This window comes from Dioscorea cayenensis, chromosome 7, assembly GCF_009730915.1.
Source record: "Dioscorea cayenensis subsp. rotundata cultivar TDr96_F1 chromosome 7, TDr96_F1_v2_PseudoChromosome.rev07_lg8_w22 25.fasta, whole genome shotgun sequence".
Lineage (NCBI taxonomy): Eukaryota > Viridiplantae > Streptophyta > Magnoliopsida > Dioscoreales > Dioscoreaceae > Dioscorea > Dioscorea cayenensis.
This window is the reverse complement of record NC_052477.1, coordinates 14,933,284-14,954,244: the sequence shown is the minus strand read 5'-3', so window position 1 is coordinate 14,954,244 and position 20,961 is coordinate 14,933,284. Positions and strand designations below refer to the sequence as shown.

At 33.7% G+C, this 20,961-nt stretch overlaps 1 long non-coding RNA gene across 8 annotated transcripts; it reads left to right on the top strand.

Annotated features, from left to right (window-relative positions):
* Positions 1-63: 63 nt before the first annotated feature.
* Positions 64-6,899, top strand: LOC120264855. Of its 8 annotated transcripts, none has more exons than XR_005537553.1 (8): positions 64-251; positions 369-451; positions 1,923-1,993; positions 2,868-2,938; positions 3,419-3,547; positions 5,048-5,447; positions 6,136-6,238; positions 6,350-6,899. It is a non-coding gene; the product is annotated as an uncharacterized LOC120264855 (long non-coding RNA). The 8 variants fall into 8 exon arrangements; XR_005537546.1 differs by having other exon boundaries at positions 2,864-2,938; XR_005537550.1 differs by having other exon boundaries at positions 2,864-2,938; positions 5,017-5,447.
* The last annotated feature ends 14,062 nt before the right edge of the window (positions 6,900-20,961 follow it).

The following is a 20,961-nucleotide window of genomic DNA, read 5'->3' as shown; positions in this document are numbered from 1 at the left end:
TTTACCTAAAAATAAAAAATAAAAAATAAAAAAACACAGCATGAGATCATTCCCCTCAAAAAGATTCCACAGTCTCCTTCTTAACCCATCCCACATTTCCTCCTTTGCCCATCTCAGAACGACCTCGTACCGATGTCAATGCTTCGTCCTCGCAAGCGGCTGGTTTGATTACGACCTAGGTTTTTCTCTAGGGTTTGGGACCGCTCCGGCACTAGCTTCCATCCAATCCTATTTGAATTCACTCCATTTCGGTATGGTATTTCTATTGTATTGATATTCACTCTTGTTGTTCCTAGGATTTTCCCCCTTTTTTCTTTGGTGTGTGTGTTGGTATTCTAGGGTTTGGGTTTTGATGCACTGGTTTGCAGGTGTGGGGGGTTGGTGGAAGCTGTAGGAGCTGATTTGGAATTTTGGGGGTGATCGTTTCTAGGTTTTGGAACAAACAAATGAGGTTTGTAGAAAAAAAAATTTAAATAAAGTTTTTGAGGCTATTGCTATTACACTGTTGTTAGGAAACCATCCAAAGTTGCACAAACTACAGGGCTAGCCATGAAAGTAAATCCCCAGCATGCATTATTTAGTTTGATTCAGTCTAGCTATCTTTGTAGAGTTTGTTTCACAACCATTGAGCTATTTTTATTTTTTTTCCTATTATTTGATGGAGTTCTTTATTGTTGGTTTTATGATATTTTAGGTTTTGGATTTGAATGAATTTGCTGCTTTATTTTGGTTGTGATTAGAATTATTTGCATCTAATGATCAATAGATTGATGTTCCTAAAGCATGAAAATATGACAATTGACTGTTGCTACTATAAAACGGTCAATCGTCATATGTCAACTAAAATGGTGCTTCTCTAGTTAATTGTTAGGTGTATGGATTGGTATCCTACATTTAGTTGGGACACCTCACATAGAGTGTTAGTGGCTACACTTGCAGCTAAAAGAGACTCCTCTAGTTCTTGAATAGTTCGAGTGAACTTTTGAACCTCTACAACCTTCTGATGGTTAGTTTTATCTAAAAGTTTGTTTTCCTCCTGCAACATGAAGAAGACATTCAATTAGGTGAGCAAGTCAACTGATGAAGCTTATCGTCTTAATACAGTAAACAATCTCAAACTTTACCTGCAAGATTGCAATTTGTCTCTTCAACTCAAGATTTTGATTCCGCATGTTCTCTACTATCAATACTTGTTCCAGAGTACTGCATAGGATTTTTTCTGCTTCAACCAATGCCATGTCTTTGGACTTTGTTACTCTGTTGAGAACCTTATTGTTTTCTTTGAGCACTGAGATCTTTAATTTTAAGAAGTAAACCCACATCATTAAACTTAATACTGTTTAATATATATAAATCATTAAACATGTAAACTTGTGATCTTTGTTTTTTAAATGATAAACATTAATTAATTTTGGAGAGTAGGTACATGTAAAACCAGGTGGAGATTGAGTCACATGTGTGATGGGATCTAATGAGGTCCATGTTCAGCCTGGAAAGAACTGAAAGGGTTGTTGTTGCCCTTTCTCTACAATACCAACACTAGAAACAAATGGATATCTGATGAGATTTCTCATGCTCTCTTATCTTATATATAGCTCTCACTGTCCTTCAGACCTTTTTCTATCTTCTCTTTGTCTTTCAAGCCAGTTTGCAGCTCAGTGCCCACTACTTTAGAACCTTGAAAATGACATCAATATTAACCTTTTCAATTAATTGCTTATCTTTCTAATTGATCCATTTTTCTCTCTTTGTGATGTGATATATATCTTATATATATAAATATATGTGTGATTTGATTTGATATGATATTATACTTTTTCTTTTGAGGAGATGTTTTCATGTATGTTTTGTTGCTTCTCATTTTACCTTCTTATGAGAATGTTTCTGATTCATTTTGAGGAGATGTTTCTGATTCTTAGCAGGGAAAACAATGTTACAAAGCCGATGGGATATAATGGGATGCTCTTCGTGTGAAGCAAAGCACGCAAAATAGGTATGCATCTGAAAATTTGGTCGATCAAAGCCACTGTTGTGCAAACATCATATCATGCTTAATTTATTTTATTTTTACAATATTGTTTGTTTTTTACCATTATTATTATACACATTAGAGCAATATTCTGTAGAATGACAAGTAAAAATTTAGCTTTTCTAAAAAAAAGTAAAAAAAAATTCGGGACAAAATTAAAGATGTTTGTGTAATTTTTTTGTTAACTAGTTTCCCTAATTCACAAACTTGCTGTGCATGTGATCATCCATCAACATAATTGGACTCTTATGCCCTAGAAATATGATTAGTTGCATGTCTGACAAACAGAAAAATAATGTTCCAGTTATTGCTTTTCTTGTATATTTTTGGTATTTCTATTCAAGTGTGCACTGATCATTAATTACAAGGGAGGAGTTTCTGTTCTTGGCTTTGTGGATTTTACAGTTTTTCTATGCTTTGTCAGTAAAAGGTTCAGAATGTGACACCCTGGACAATTATATTTGACAGATAATCTTGTTGATGCTCCCTGAGTCCCAGCACCCCACACAATTATTATATGTTAAAAATGAGAAAATTAAATTTCTTTCCTTCTTTCGGTTCAACTTGATCAGTTGTCATCCTTGAAGACCATTAGAAAAATGAATCGGAAACATAGAGAAGTCAGACATTCAATTATTATATGTTAAAAATGAGAAAATTAAATTTCTTTCCTTACTTGGGTACTTAAAACAATAACTATCAATAAAGCTTTTTACAAAAACTCAAAGTACATAGCATCATCCAATTATAGAATTATTGTAAGAGAGATTTATATATTTAGATTCAATGATTAAATAGCAATCTTTTGATCCAACATTGTGACTTTTGTGATAGCAAGCTGGCCAACTTGCAGAATGCATTTGAGTCTCCATTAATTGTTATTTTAAAGAAGGAGCCAAAAAGGAGAAGGTACAACCCTATCAATAAATTCCTTATTTTTCAAGTATATATTTTTCACTTAGGACAATTGATCATTATTTATTAGTGCTTGTGAAATTTGTGAAACATATGAAAATATTTGGATAAAAGGCATTATTTGAGTCACCTAATTATCTTTGTAATTGCAGCTAGCATTTTACATTGTTATATTACTTTAGCCATGCTTTAGCATGGTTTGGTCTGTTCAAATTCTAACTTAATAAAAGTGCTTTGCTGAAGTTGTACAAATTTTATATAAAATTTTCTTGAACAAAATATTTTTAAATGATTTAAAATTTTCTCATCTAGCTTTGAACATGAATTGGTTGAGAACTCTCTACGCATAGCTTGGAAAGAATTTTGTTGTTTTGTTTCTTTGATCTGGGCCAATATTTTTACCCATATTAATTTCATGAGTAACGAACATTAGTCTTCTCACATCATGGCTGCATGTCCTGCATTCTTTCTCAGGATCTCCCTGGTGCTTTGGATGATGCTGCAGTAACCGAGGTCCTAGAACTTCATAAGCTTAAAAACTGTCAATGGGCCATTTTTAAGACAAGCTATTAAGGAAGAAGGACTTTTCGAGGGCTTGGAGTGGTGAGTTCTTGGATATTTAGCTTCGCCTACTGGTAATACAAATTAATTAGAATTCATCACCATTCATTTCAAACCTAACTATTTCTTGAATATTTGTTTTTAATGTTCTGTTATGGTTAGGACTTTGTTGTTTTTTTGGAATATAGCGAGAATTGTTGGTTGTGGCAAAATTTTAAAAGAATTAAGATATGATGGCATGAATTCATTTATTTGAATGTGCATATGCAATTGAGCTGGATGGGTGTCTTATTAAGAAACTCCAATCTCATTTCTTTTGCTAAAACATCCCTATATTTTATTGATTCTGCTTTGTATTTATATCTCTTATAATGATACCTGCTGTGTGTTTCTCTTAAGCTCTAGATTTTGTTCTTTTTATTTTTTGTATTATATATTTAGATTTATGTTTATATAATTACACAAAAATTAAAGTGTAGGCAACAGAGAATAAGAAAAAAAGAAAAAACTAAAGGAGATGCTAATGAATTACTTACATTATTATTGTGGTTGTTTGTGTTGTAGCAATCAAAAAGCAAGCAAGCAGGATTCGATGATATTTGGATCCAGTCCTCCAGCCATTCATTGGTTGCTAATTTTTTTTTTAGCTTAGATGCTTGCTTGCTTTTGAGAATCAAAAATGGAAATGATAAGGTTATGATGGCAGGACTTGTTCTTAGTTATGAAATATCACAATTCCATTATTGAACCATCACTTTGCCTTAATTAATCAATTGGATGTCTCTTTTAAAAGGCATCTAAAAGCCTAATAATATGCCAAGTTGTTGTTCAATTAGCACTCTTTTATTAAGTTTTTTTTAATACATTTGATAACTTCAACAGATTACATCATTAACATTTACTGATTATGTAATTATAATCAATGTTTAGCGGCATCGTGACGTTTTCGACTTGTCTTTGATGTTAATTCAAAGTAAAACTTGCCGGTTTTGTTAGGTGAGATTGAAAGTACAAGCTAATTATTCTATGATTAGATTAACTAAACCTACTTGTCTTCTCCTTCTTTTATGTTTTATTTTTGTCTTCTTTAATGTAATGATTAAGAGGGATTTATTTGTCTGATACTTGGATTTTTATTTGGTGGCCATAGAACTTGAAAACACTTTGTTTAAACTTAATGATTATGTTTGATTTAATTAATATAGTAAAAATAATAATAAACTTATGAGATTTTTTTCCGGTCTTTTGACTCATTAATTTATTAAAAACAAATTACTGAGCACTCAAAACTGGGCTTCTTTCAACATTTATATATATATATATATATATATATAAAAGACTTCAAACTCAAAATCATTTACTTAAACTTATATTATATTGAGTGATTATTATTTTAGATAATCTAAGAGTCTTTTACATTAGAGCTAAATTTATTTACAAAATAAATAATTATTGTAATATTATATATATATATATATATATATACACATTGAAGGCTTGATTATTATTAGGCATTCCATATTATCTTGACTTACTTGCCAGAAACTCGAAGAACAACTGGTTGATTTATCGGCTTTGCTTTATGATCATCGGCTGGTGGAAGCACATCACAATAGTTATGAGATACTCCAAAGCACTTTCTTCACTTAAAGGTGATCAATCCCATCCTTTTTCTTTTTATTTCACCATTTTCATTTAAACTCCTTTATTCTAGACAATCTATATATAATTCCAATATGATATATCTTTATATATATATATATAGTCTCCTGGTAACAGATATTTTTTTTATCGTGATACTGCACACTGAATATCTGTTTGTTTGACTTTTTATTTCACATCATGGAAACATTCAAATCAACGGTTGATATTGGCCAATATGTTCAACGCCTCTTATTCGACACGCGCATAACCATTCCAAGTCCCAACCACCAATCTCCAGGTTAATCATTTAATGTTTTTATTTTTTTTTATTGTTTTTATTATATATTTATTTATTTATTTATGTGTGTTATTTTTTTAATGAAATTTTAAAATAAATATTAATTAATCTGAGTCAAAATAGTAGTAAAATTTTAACTTGTTTGTTGTCACGTAGGAATTTCTTATGATTGTTATATATGGTGATACCAAACACAATATAATAAATTAAGGGGTTTTCTTATTTAGATATATATATATATATATTACTCAACAAAATTCCAAGACAACAATAAGCATGCCTTGAGTTTAGCTAAGTAAATATTGTCATTCAATGATAAATAAAAAATTTGTTTGTAAATAATTTTTATTTCACATCATGGAAACATTCAAAAATAGAATTCATTTTCATCAACATAGAGAACCTACTGTTTTTAATTGCAAGACCTGGTTAGAAAATAAAATTTGAGCTCCCGATATCCCATTCTCATGTTGAACAACAGAGTATGATAATTCTATTCTCAGTTACAGTTATTTATTATCTGGAGAGTTTATTTATTTATTTATTTATTTATTATTTTGGTGATTATGTTCTTTTTGGTTACCACCCACCCTTTTCTGATGTGCCATAATTCTCTATCAATTGCTTTCAGTCTATTATGCCTTGTTTTTGTTGTGTATGAAAGTCTAACCATTTCACTTGTTGGCAGTTTTATTTACATTTAGTGCTATTTGATGAGGCGAAAGTAGTTGAGTTTTCAATTGTTTGTTGGTAAAGATCAGGTTATTGCAATACCAATCCTCAAAGAGAAGGTATCACCTCTTTCTTGTGAAAATCATATAGACTTTGTTTACAATGTTATTATGAGTTTATATTTGGTTGTTTTGAGAGTAATATTTGATGAGTTGAGTTAACTAATGTAGGATCACTATCTAGAGCTTGTGGAGCAAGCATCTCAAACATAAGAAGGGCATGATGAGCTTCCTATTATGGATGAAACAACTTTGTATTATGAGGCTGTTGGGGGAGGAAAGAAAAGTTGGGTTTATGGAATAGGGTCCCAAGAGTGTATCTTTTATCCACATTCATCTTCGAGTTTGTCCACAGGTTCATCATATGAGGAACTACATGCTGAGGTTAGAGGTTTGCTTCAAACTCTTAGTCAAGTCCAAGATCGTGAGGGGAGGCTTCAACAAACACTTGGCCAAGTACAAGATAATAACAAGGAGCTTCAACAAAGTTTGCTTGAAATGAAAGAGGAGAGGGACCAATATCGTGCGGAGATGATGCGTCCAATGAAGGACATGATGATGAATTTTAAGAAAAGGATTCTTCAGTAGTCGCAGTTTACCACACAGGACTCACAACCATTACTGATAATCATGATGTTAACTTATAGTTGTATTTGTCGTATACTTATTATTTTGTGTTGAACATATATACTTAGACATTTTTTTTGTATGAACTGATGAGTTTATCTTATTTATTGGTATTCTAGATTAAAAAATTATATACCAGGTTTTTTTAAAAATCAAGGATATAATTTTTATTTTATTTTATTGACTTAAATGTTAGAAACGGATTAGAAACAGATTTATTTATTTCAATATTGTTTTTAAATTTAAAAAACCTTTAGAAATGATTAAAAACAAAAAAAAACTATTGTTTCTAATTGGGGAACAAAAATAAAACAGAAAATATTCCGTTTGGAATCCATTTTTAATTTTTATAATTGTGGTTTCTAAATTCAGAAACGGAATTACAATGGAATTTAGAAACGGATTAGCAACATACCTTATTCCGTTTTAATTTTTCAAAAGTTAGAAACATTTTGCTTCCCGTTACTAATCCGTTTCTAATTTAGAAATGGAACATTTTCTCATTTTTATTTAAATTAGAAACAAGGGTATTTGAAACAAATAAATTCTGTTTTTAATCTGTTTCTAAACTGAATTAGCAACCCATCCATGATCCATTAAGATTTAACTAAGTTTTTTATATTTTATTATTTAATAAAATTTATTGTATATGTAATTAGTAATTCATCTTCAATATAAATATGTATATAGATTTATATGATTATACTGTAATTATAAAGAATAAGAATAAAGATGAAAAATAAATAAATAAATAGAGAGAAAGAAGAAATACCAAATATTCTAGATTATATTTCACCTCTTTTTCCTTCTTCTCTTCTAACTCTTCTTCATCTATACCTTTACAACATATAAGGGGGGTATTTATAGGCATTTAAGAATTGAATAGACAGTCAAATTAATTCGGTCGGATGGTCCAAAATAACTGATAGATGGAAGAATAACAATGGTGGTTATTACAGTACCACATGGTTTGCTTCTACAATAAGTCGGCTATTACAGTATACTGAATGTTCTAGTGTCGTTACATGCTATAGTAGACATCCACTATTTATAGTATTAAAAATAAATAAATATTTTATTTTATTTATTTTTGAATGAGATGAATAAACCACTCACCTTGAGCAATGTTCAATCTTATTGGAAAAGTTGGTCTCTCGGCCATAATCTCTCACTAGCAAATAAAAAGAGTTATCATTTTTCAGATGTAAAGATAATTTTATTTATTATTTTTAAAATAAAAACAAATTTATTGTAAGGTATTTAGTAACACCCTAATGAATCCGGTACCCACTCATTAATCACAAATTACATATTGTTTCAAAGTCAAATGAAACGCAAATGTGCAGTGAACTATAATAACAAAACATAGAGTGGCACATGTAAAACACATATGCATTGTTAGAAAGATAATTAAAGAAAATCATATCAATGAATTCTACAATGTAGGAAGAAAAACTCCAATATTATTCCATATTTTTGTAAGTCTTTAGGAGACTTAGATAATTATATATATATACTTATATATATATATATATATATATATATATATATATATATATATAAGTATAAAGTCAATATAAGGTGGAATAAATATAGAAAATACTCAACTATTGAATAAAATAGTGTTAGATTTTTTTTTTCCTTTTGACAAATGCAACAAATGCAATTAGTCAAGTTGATAGGTTCAAGCCAAGCATTAATCATCTAGCCCTCACCTAATAATGCGGATTTAGGGTTGCAAGTCTATACCCACATTAAGGATCCGTCACAATCACATATGTCCAGCGAGACTTGAACTCGAGACACTTAACTGACTCGCACCACACCTTTTGTAGTAGGCCAATACTATTGGATTAGAAACCCTTTAGTCAAAATAATATTTAAATATTTACAAGAGAGCTAAAACCAAGGTATAAGGCCTTTTAAAAAAATTAAAGCAAAACCACTACGAATAGACGTGGCCATTTTGAACTGAAACCGTGGAACTGAACCAGAACCAAACTACAAAAAACTGAACCGGAACTGGCAAAACCATAACCATCCTAAAACCGGAACCTCAACCTTCATACAAGGTGACAAAGCCCCTTGCGTGTGACCCGCAAGTGCACGGGTTTGTCGAAGTAATAAATCCCAGGTAAGTGGGTATCGTATCCAGAGGGAGTAGGGAATAAAAACACCAAGATTGCTACTTAATCAAGCGAAGATGAAACAATGATTTTGTTGATAAGATGTAATGTGGACAAAATAAAAGAAATAAGAAAAACAGGCACAAATAAGTGAGAGGAAAGGCAATCGATAAGAAGTGGGGTACTCGGATATTGTTACACCTAAGATTATCGCTTCAAGTGCAAAACCAATTATTATGCTTCTTAACTAATGCTCAATGAGTCGTGGACATCCTAAGATACACGGTCCCAAACCTAAGGTCAAACGTGACTAACTCTATACTATACCCCGGCGGAGAAATCGATTAGTCTCAACACCTCACACTGTGCAAAGTTGCAAGACGCTCTAGGGATTCCAAGTGATAAACCCTATTCCTATATGTAGACTTAACCCTTTGGTCCAAGCGAAAGGCCCCTAATCACAATTAAACCCCAGATACTAAAGTTCACTTCAACGCTTCACTCTGTCACTCTCGCAACTAAGCCCCAGCGGAGTTCATCCTTTAGCACTTCACTCTATTGTAACCACAAAGAACTCTAGAAAATGGAGGTAGGATAAATCACAATGGAAGGGAAAGGGGACGCTCCGCTACCTCTCAACTCACACTCTTGACCCTCTCCAATCTAGCTTTGTCTAGCTCTCATGGTGTGTCACTCATCCACAAAGGCTACCATGATGGACTCTCAACCCTAGTGTCACTCTAAGGGAGAAATCATTCAACAAGCATTCAAGATTGGAACTCAATTAAAACATCAATTAAGGAAAGCATAATAAAAGATTAATGAAACAGATACATCCTAGGGTTCACAAATCCAAGTACCCACTAAGGGTTTAGCTCTCCATGGAGCAAGATACAATCAATAATAAAATCAAAAGTAAAAACAAGTAATCCATAGGAAAACCCCATCGGTAGTTATGTCGATGGTCTTGTGGAGTAGCCTCGTCCTCTCCAAAGGTCCCCTTGTCAAGCCTAAGGCACACCTCGCCGGATCAGTGCCGACGAAAGCTCCCCCAATAGCTATCTTCAAAGAGAAACGTGGTGTCGAAGCCGTAGAACCACTCCAAAAGCCTTGCCAATACCTCTCTAAACCCTAGCCGCAAGCCTCTCAAAGTTGGAGAAAAGATGGGAAAAAGACCTCTAAAATCGGGCTGAATTGCGGCTTTAAATAGGCTAGAATCGGGCATCCACACGGCCCTGTGGATGTTCCACACGCCCTTGTGGAAATTCTACAAGGGCTTGTGGATTCTTTGCAATCCTGATTTTCTGCGGGCTGTGAACAGTAACTATTACAGTGAATTACTACAGTATTTTGCTACAATATCCCCGCTAAAATGCTCCCGATTCCACGTTTTTCATCAAGTCAACATAAACGGGCACACGTTTATGCCGTAGGTCGCGTCATTTCTTCAATCAACAGACTCATTGGTGAAGATCTTATTATCATTGCACGAGTTTGAATACGCAAATGTGACTACCTTTGTGCCCCTCCAAACCATGTGATTGCTTGAATACACGGAGGTTGGCACACATTCAAGTATCTTTGAATCCAACTTGTGTATTTGCGTTTGTTCCTTCCAAGATTTTATCAAATAGTGCATTCACGATCTACATTGGCTTCTTCCTTTCATATTTAGCTTCACAACCCTACATGCACCAAAGTAACACAAATACACATGTATTAGCACTAAAACCTGATAAAAGTAATGCTCAACACAAGAAAAGAATACTTCGTATTACTAATACACAAGCACTTATCACAAGGTTCGGTTCCAGTTTCAGCATTTGAAAACCGTTGAATCAGTGGTTTAACCAAATTAGGTTAGATTAGCTGATTGGGTTAAACTTATTTGTATTTTGTGATTTGGCTAGGGTTCTAGGTTCAACCGGAGATTAGGTTCCACATTCAGATTAAACCAAATTAGAAATTGATAAGGTTTGACCTGTTGAACCAAATTACATATGCCAGAACCACTACCTCCATCCTCTTTGAAATTCACAAAATGGGGTAACAAAATTTTAAAAAAGAGGAAGAGGCCTACAACATCGGACTCCTATTCAGAGCTTGAAGTTTATCAAACAACGATTTTGAGTTTGGTGATGATACAGGTCCAAACTTTTCAATTTTGGAATGATGGAGTAGGCACACGGAGACTTTTCCTACTTTAACCAAGATTGCGAAACAACTCCTTGCAATTTCTGCCTCAACCGTCGCACACTACAAGAAAATGGAGCTATAGTAACAAATATTAGCGATAAATTTTATATGCGCCGCTAAATTTATATGTATAAAGCCATTTTTACATATGCACCCTCTATAAAACTTATAACCACACACATACCTTAATTCATGGTTTTATGAATAGATTTAAGTTTAATTAATTATGTGTTATTAATAATATATATTTAAGATTTTATATAATTTTAATAAATTTTTAGATAAATTTATATTTATAAATATATTTTTGTATAATTATTTTTTGATAGAATTAATTGTTGAGGGGGTTATCTGAAAAAGACAAACGTTATAATCCTAAGGGCTTGCTTGGATGAAGTGAAGGATGGGTTCATAAAGTAATGGAAAGGAGGGGAAGGGAAGGGAAAGGAAGGATTGAATACATATCTTGCTTGGGGGGAAGGAAAGTAAAGTAAGGGTTTTCACTATTTTGTGTTTGGTTTGGAAGTAAAGGAAAGTAAGGTTATGTAATGTTATTACCAAAATACCCTTATATTGCTCCAATTCAAACACAAAAAACATAGGCATTTGAATTATTTTTATTTATGTTTTTGCACAACTAATCCAAATTTTTGGTTTGGGCCTTTATCATTTCAACATACAAATTCATCAAAATTAAAAAAAAAGTCCACAATATAATAAAAATTACTGTAGCACTAGCAATTATAACAAATAATAATTAAATAAACCATAAAATAAAAATAATAATTTCCATAAAACCACAAAAATACATAATATTTCATTTCAATAAACCATAATACATATTTTCCTCAAAAAGACATAAGTTGTATTTATAGAAATGTTAGAAGGGTAAAAATCGTCCAAAAAAATATTCAATCCCTCCTCAACCCACCATTTTGGTGGGTTGATGAATGGAGGAAAAATGGGGGTTTTCAACCCCCATTTACCTCAAAACCCTTGCCTATCCCTCCTATTTTTTTCTCCCCAAGCATGGGTTCAAAGAACCCTTCCTTTATGAACCCTTCAAAACCCTTGCAAACCTGAAGATATATATCCTCTCTCTCTCTCTCTCTCTCTTTCTGTCTCTCTCTGTCTCTCACTCTCCCTAGCGCTTGATCACACCCTCTTCTCTCTCACGCTTCACGGTTTTAGCCCTCTTCTTCATTCTCATTCTTTTTCACTGGTACTCAATTGGGTGGTTGCGGTGCGGGCGCAAGAATCTCCGGCACTTTTCTAACCCACGTGAAATGACTTTAATAGGAGTTCGGTATAGTTTTAGCAAGTTGACATAGTAGTTGCATTTTTATGTCAATTAGTGTATTGTAGTTATACTTTGAATAAATTCTTGAATGGATTGATAATAATTTATATCAGCATTATTTCTAGTGAATAGCCCTGTCTTATTCCAATCTCGGTTTTTTTTTTGTTAATCTAACTGAATCACATTTTACCTTTGAAATTTAATTACTAATAAAGAAGTAACGATGACTAGTCAGTTAGCACAATTTTATTTTATTTATTTAAAATGGAATCTAAAGGAAGATATGTTTTCTAATTGATGATCTTTAGTTTTTCTCTTCTTTTTTCTCTTAATATAAGCAGCTTGACACAGATACTGCAAATTTTGTTGGCTTTGTATGTATGGCATTCATTTTGTAGCATTCTAAGTAATGCCTATTTATTCATGCTCAATGAAATCTTGTTAGTTGCATAGGTATCTTTCTTATTTAACATATATGAGTTCTATTTATCTAATTGGTATATCTGTTTGTAATTCCAGTCAAGGTATATCTGTTTGTAATTCCAGTCAAGGAGTTTGGTTTTTGTGGTGGAGTTCATGCCCAATGATTCACTCAACTGGCATCTTTTCAATGGTATGTTTTGTTCTCCCTCGTACTTCTTGTTCTTGATTTGGTTTCTATGTTGATTCTTTGTTATTTCTTAAAGTGATTTGATTGAATGGAGTTTATGATTCTTTTTAATATATTCTTGGTTATTTCTTGATGTGATTTTATTGAATGGAGTTTAGAATTCTTATTGAGTTACTATTTGATGCTCTGTGCTTAATCAGTATGCAAAATAGTTGTATGGAGCTGCATCGATTTGGTTTTTTTAATTAGTTTTTGTTGATGCTTAGCCAAATTAAACTTTCTTGGAGCTCATAATTAATCTCATTCATTAATTGCATATTTAAGACAAGTAAACCGGAGTTTATATAGACTGATTAGAGATTAAAATAAATTACTGTTTGGATGTGTTGATTAAAATAACGTGAGATATGAACCTAGATGCATGTCTAGCTAACAGAATAGGTACAAGAAACATGTAACCACTGTAAAAACTTGGAAAGCAAGAGATATTCTACTATGAAACTATTGGCATATTTACAAATGAAATTGTTATGGTGTAATCGTATACTAGTAATGAATTTGTGTAATCTGTGCCGAAACTATTGATAAATTGATAAAATTGTAATTGGTATTCTTTAAATTTTAAATCGTAATCGCTAATTTGCAGGAATTTATTGCAGGTTTAGTCAAAATTAACAAGTCAATACCCATATTCTTTTTCTATTCGCCATTTCATCTTGCAGAAAAATCTTCTAAATTCTGACATTTCTAAACTTCATTAGACTTTAAAAGATGTTAGAATTTGTAAAATGATCATTTTTCCAAGCTCTTTTAAACTAAAATCTTAGTGTAGCATTGATATATTTTTAAATTTAATTAGTGATCCAGTGATGTTGCAAATACTAAAGATCAGATACTAAATCTAGTGTATATCTTATTTGTAGTTTTTTTTAACTATTGTCCATGGATGCTGCTCTCACTATTATGCACTTTATTACTGTCCTATTCAGCTATACTTCACAAATACTAAAGATCAGATACAAAATCTAGTGTGCAATTTGCGTGATCTTGGGACATGTGGTATTTTGAGTTCCTGCAGCTCATGTTGTGGATTTCTAGAATTCATTGTCTTCAATTTTATTGCAGTAGTGCCATTGAGGCTTTTGACTCTTTGAGGAGGAAATAAGCCTTGCTACAAATATGGAAAAGTTTAATTAACTTCTCTGTTCTTTTAATCTTTGTACTCTTTCTGATTTTTACTCTTTCTTGTTATTTGACCTATATAAATATTTGACCTATCAGAATATCTTGTGGTTTAAATCAGGTAATGTAAGAATTTCCATAATATCAGTATCAATTGGTGAAGATTTGGAAATTTTACTTGATTTCTAATGGCTTTTAAGCCATTGATTCTGGATGCAATACAATCTATTCCTCAACATAAAAAGATGAACACCAGCAAGGCAAGCTTACTTCATAGGCTGCTGCATTTACTACATAAAAGAAAATATATTACTCTTGATTGTTAATATATATATATATATAATAGCTCAACCAATTATGAAGTTGCATCTTTTCTTTCACCTAGTTTTTATGGGAAAAATTGGATTTTGGGAACCTACCTTGCATATATGTCATTTTATTTTTTTGAATGTTGGCTCTGTAATTTCTCTAAAATGCAACTGAGTGGATCAAAAGATTTACATCCACCGTGTGGATCAAAATATTGATTTCAGCTAGAGGATATTATTATTGTTATTGTTATTGATTGTTCTCAAGATTTACATCCACCATGTGGATCAAAAGATTGATTTCAGCCAGAGGATAGATGCTCAAAGCATTTCTCAGAGCATTTCTTTCTCAAAGCATTTCTTTCGATGTTAACAGTAATAATCGATTTCTATATTTCCAACCCTCTTATCATGGGTTATGACTACCAACCACTGAACAGTCTAAGCGGATGCTCAAAGCATTTCTTTTCATGTTAACAGGGAAGGCTCACTCTTTAAAGGTGGATTAGATACCTTTTTAGGGAAAATCACTATATCAAAATGTAATGGTGTTCCAGGTACTTAATCTTTGCAAGCTTTATATAGTTTATTTTTGTCATTGGTTCTTGATGTAGACTAAGTCAAACTTCCATTAACCACATAATACCCCACTATCTCACATCACACCCGCTATCTCACATCACAACCATGATCTCGAACACGTAAAGCGATTACTTAACTGTTAATCATACATCTATAAATAGCCTCCCTCATTTAAACTAAGGAAGGCTTTTTCAGTGAGACATCAAAGGAAGACCAGCATTTATTCTCCACTGACTTAGCCATCGGAGTGTTTGTGGGGAATATTTCCCACACTGTTACAGATCTTGGCATCTAAAGAAGGAAAAAACTCTAACTTTTGTTCAATCTTCAAGTTTAAAGTTTTATAAGTTCAAGGTCCCCAATAAATTCACTATTGTATCCAGGCAACAACAATTGGGGCCGTCTATGGGAACTCGATCAAAAAGGCCATCACACAAGGTTACCTTTGTGTAGTCTCTTCAATCTAGACTAATGCCCCCAAAGAAGCCCCAGACATTACACTCTCAGATGTCTACTACTCAAGATGAAATGATTCCTAAAAGTGAGAACCTTCAAGAACAATTAGATGTTCCACCTAAGCCCTCAAGAGATACAATGCCAACAATTCCTTTAAGTGAATATGAAGCTCTTAAAAAGAAGTTTGATGAAAACAACTAAAAGTTGGATGATTTAATGCTCTTTGTCCAACAAGCTCTACCTCAAGAAACACTCCCATCCAGCCTATATCTTTGGGAAAGGCAAGCTATGGGACAATAAGAGAAAGGTGATCCACATCCTCATAACCAAGATAGGGTTGAACCTTCACTAGCCGAAAAAAATGCAGAAAACATCCAAGAGGTGGTAGAAAGCACCTACAAAGGAGAATAAAGAGCATTTGAGAGAGATACAGAGGAATCTACCTTTAGCATAAAGGAGGCAGCTGATCTAAAAAAGATGATTGAACATGTTTTGGAATAAAAGAAGCTGGTTTCCACTGAGGAAACACCACAAATAAGTAAGGTTCCTTTTATCTAGGAAATCATGGTAAAGTCCCTACCCAAAAAATTCAATATGCCACAGCTAACAACTTATTCTCGAAGGGTGACCCTTATGACCATATATGCAAAACTACGAGGCGGTGATGCTTCTTCATGTATGGGAGGACATGATCATATGCAGATCATTCCCGCTTACTTTAACTGAGCATGCACGTATATGGTTTAATAATCTGAAGGAAAGATCAATTTCAAACTTCAATCAATTGAGGAAGGAATTTATAGATGCATTCCTCATTAATGCTAGAAGAAAGAAGGGCGCTTTATACCTTTTGACCATTAAACAAGAAGAGAAAGAGAGGCTGAAGGACTATGTTGAAAGATTCCATGCCGCTACCTTTGAAGTATAGAATCTTCAAGCCACAGTGGCAGTATCAGGAATGCTTTAAGGGACAAGATTAAGAGATTTTCAAAAATCCCTTTTCCTAGATCAACTCCTTACTCTTGGAGATTTGTTTAATCAGGCTAATAAACTTATCCTTTCGGAGGATGTCATGAGGCACATCAATGCTGGAAAAAAAAAGATAGAGATGAAATAAATGATGAAAGGAGAAAGACTGGAAGGGGAAATGAACACAGAAAAGTTCCAAAACTCAAATTTGAGAACTTCACACCTTTGAACCCAGCACGTTCACTATCTTGGCAAGTATAGAAGGATTTGGACTTCTTGCCTTTCCTCCTAAGGCAAACAAGACGATGGACAAGTTTACAGACGCATAGTGTAGGTTTCACAAAACCCATGGACACTCAACTAATAGATTGTAGATAACTTATGAATGAGATCGAATCTCCAGTGCACCAAGGTAAGCTTAACAGATTTTTCTACTCGGAAGCATGGAGAAACAAGAAACCATCTTACTAAAAAAAGGAAAGATATGAAGATAACAAGGGGATGAATGATAAAAAGGACTCCAAGACGAGGGAGAAAACCCCCACTTGAGACAATAAGCTATCTCATCCAGCAATACATGTTATCATTGGGGGTGAAACCTTAGTAGGTGAGACCTCTTCATCAAGAAAGGCTTATGCAAGGTAAGCCTATGAAGTTAATAACATCATGAAAACTCAAGAGAATGAAGAACCTATTACTTTTACTTTCGAAGATCAAGGAGATGTAGTCATGCCTCATGATGCAATGGTTATTTCAGCAACTATTATGAAGTTCCCAGTAGAGAGAATTCTCATTGATAATGGGAGCTCTGTAAACCTTATCTATTGGAACTGTTTTGAGAAGATGAATTTATCATATGATAGATTGAAGTAGGTGTCATCCCTACTATTTAGCTTCTCCGGAGAATCAGTTTCTATCATAGGATCAATCCAATTGTCGATCATGCTCACTGAGGAACCACGTCACTTTACAAGAATGAAAAATTTTATAATAATCAGGTCCATGTCACCAGCTTACAATACAATCCTCGGAAGGCCTTTGCTTAATGACATGACAGCCGTGTTTTCTTCAAGCTATTTGTTAATGAAGTTTTTAACCTCAGGAGGAATAAGACAAGTAAGAGGAGATCAAAAGAAAGCTCATAGCTATTATATATCTTTCATCAAAGAGAAACAATTGTTAAGGGATGAAACCTTGGCAATCTCAGAAGACTCAGCTGATAAGCCAAAGCCTGTAGAAAAAGTATGGCTCGTGAGGTTAAAGGATGATGATCTAGATAAGGTCACTTACTTAGGAAGTGGAATGACCGAAGAAGTAAAAAGAGAAGTGGTCGCTTGCCTAAAAAAGAACCTGGACATATTCACGTGGACACCAGCTGATATGGCAGGCATTAGTTTAGAGGTAATTTCTCATCACTTGAATGTGGACCTAAGTATAAAGCCAATTAAGCAGGAAAAAAAAGGAATATGGCACCTAAAAAACAACATGCTCTAGAAGAAGAGGTAGATAAACTAATTCGAGCTGATTTCATTGAGGAGGTTCAATACCCAGAATGGCTTGCCAATGTTTTAATGGTGAAGAAATCAAATAGGAAATGGAGAGTATGCGTAGACTTTACTAATCTTAACAAAGCTTTTCCAAAAGATTCATATCCTTTACCAAGAATTGACAAGTTGGTGGATGAGATCTCAGGCTATGAGTTGCTAAGCTTCATGGATGTTTTATTAGGATATCATCAGATAAAGATGAATCCCTCACACAAATAAAAGACTGCTTTTATAACTGAGAAAGGGACATATTTTTACAAAGTAATGCCTTTTGTACTAAAAAATGCAGGAGCAACCTATTAAAGAGTGGTGAACAAGGTATTCAAACACCTTTTGGGTGACACTATAGAAGCTTACGTCGATGATATGATTGTCAAGAGCAAGATAGGTAAATCTCATGCAGAAAAATCAACCAAGTCTTTGACGTATTAAGGAAATATGATATGAGGCTTAACCCCAACAAATGTACGTTTAGGGTTTAATATGGAAAATTCCTTGGTTACATGATAACTAAAAAAGGGATAGAAGCTAACCCAGACAAGGTTTTTGCCACACTAGAGATGAGATCTCCATCATTTATGAAAGAGATGCAACACTTAACTAGAAGAATAACAGCCCTAAACAGGTCCCTTTTAAAGTCAGCTGAAAGGATCCTTCCCTTCTTTAAGACATTAAGAGGTGGGAAGAGTCTTGAATGGACTTTAGAATGTGACAAGGCTTTTGAAGAACTAAAAGTATCCTTGAAGCAGATGCCTCTGTTGACTAGACTTGAGCCTAAAGAGCCATTATTTGTATATTTGGGTGTTAGCAAGATGGCTTTAAGTGCAGTCTTATTGAGGAAGGAAGAAAAAGTGGATAAACTAGTGTACATCATCAAAGTACTTCAAGGTGTGGAATCTCGATACCCTTTTGCTGAAAGGATAACATTATCACTTATGATGACTTCTAGAAAATTAAGACCCTACTTTGAAGCTCATCCTATAGTGGTCTTAACTAATCAACCTTTACATCAAATATTACAAAGACCAAAATGTTATGGAAGACTTACAAAGTGGGCGATTGAACTAGGAGAGTATGATATCTTCTTTGAACCTAGACAAGCAATCAGAGGTTAAGCTTTAGCTGATTTCATAATAGGCTACACTGGAGAAGAGGAGCTAAACAAAGCAGATGAACACATATGGAAGATATTTGTAGATAGAGCATCAAGTTCATCGGGGAACGGAGCTGGGGCAGTTTTGATCTCTCCTGAAGGAGATGTACTAGATTATTCATTACGCTTTGCCTTTTTAAGCTCAAACAACATTGAAAAGTATGAAGCACTCATAACAGGAATGAGCTTAGCCAAGCAACAACTGGTGAAAAGATTGATGGCACATAATGATTTACAATTGGTGGTTCAATAGTTTCATTGAGAATATGAAGCAAAAAAACCAATCATACACCAATACCTTCACAAGTTAAAGCCTTGTCTTAGGAGTTTGAAGAATTCCAATTGTTACAAGTTAATAGGAATTCAAATAGTCATGCGGACCCTTTGTCCAAATTGGCCTCATCGATGGAAACAAAGGGAAGGATTGTACATCTTGAAGAACTTCAAAGGCCAAGTATTGAAGAGAAGAATATAGCAAACATTGAAGATGGAAATGATTGGAGAATACCCTTTAAGAAATTCTTAAAAGATGGGGAGCTACCTTCAAACACGCTGGAAGCTAAAAAATTAAAGATGAGAGCAGCTCGTTTCACTCTGATAATTGATGTGCTATATAAGAAGGGGTTTTCCATGCCACTTTTGAGGTACCTCCATAAACAAGATGCAGAATATGCATTAGCTGAAGTCCATGAAGGGATATGTGGACAACATATGGGAGCGAGAGCCTTAGCAGCCAAAGTCTTGCGTGCAGGATTTTATTGGCCTACCCTGAGAGATAATGCTTCAAGGAAGGTAAAGAAATGTGATAAATTCCAAAGGTTCGCACCTATCCAAAGTGCTCCTACCTCAATATTCAAAAGTGATATTGAACCAACCCAATTTGCTAAATGGGGATTAGATCTCTTGGGACCTTTCCCCCAAGCAACTGGAGGAAAAAAATTCTTAATAGTGGTAACTGATTACTTCACCAAATCGGTCGAAGCAGAACCATTGGCAGCAATAACGAGCAAAAAGATAGAAATTATGGTTTAGAAAGACATTATTTGTCAGTTTGGACTTCCCATAATATTAATCACAGATCGAGGAAAGCAGTTTGATTGTGACTCATTTAAGGACTTTTGTGAAAAGCTCCATATTCAACTTAGCTTTGCTTTTGTAGTATACCCCCAAGCTAATAGACAAGCTGAAAGAAGCAATTGAACTATCTTAGAAGGTCTAAAAATGCATTTAGACAAGGCAAAATGAGCATGGGCAAAAGAGCTTCGACCAATCCTTTGGGCGTATAGGACAACTAGTAAGGCCTCAACAAGAGAAACACTTCCAATCTTACCTACGGAATAGAGGCTTTCATCCTAGTAAAAATTGAGGCAGCTTCTCCAAGAATGGTTAAATTTCATGAAGAAGGCAACTCGGAAGCCCTTAGAAATAATTAAGACCTCCTAGATGAAAAAAGAGATCAAGGCTATATATGTTTAGCAGCTTATCAACAAAGGGTGGCTTGTTACTACAACTCAAAGGTGAAAGAACGACTTATTGTTGTAAGTGATCTTATGCTGAGAAAAATGTCTATCACAAATACTCTTATAGAAGAAGGTAAGCTCTGCCCAAATTGGGAAAGACCCTAACGGCTGAAAAGAATGATTGGACCAGCAACATGCAAGCTAGAATCCTTGGAAGGAAAAAAGATTCAAAAGACTTGGAACACTAATCATCTGAAGCTCTATTTT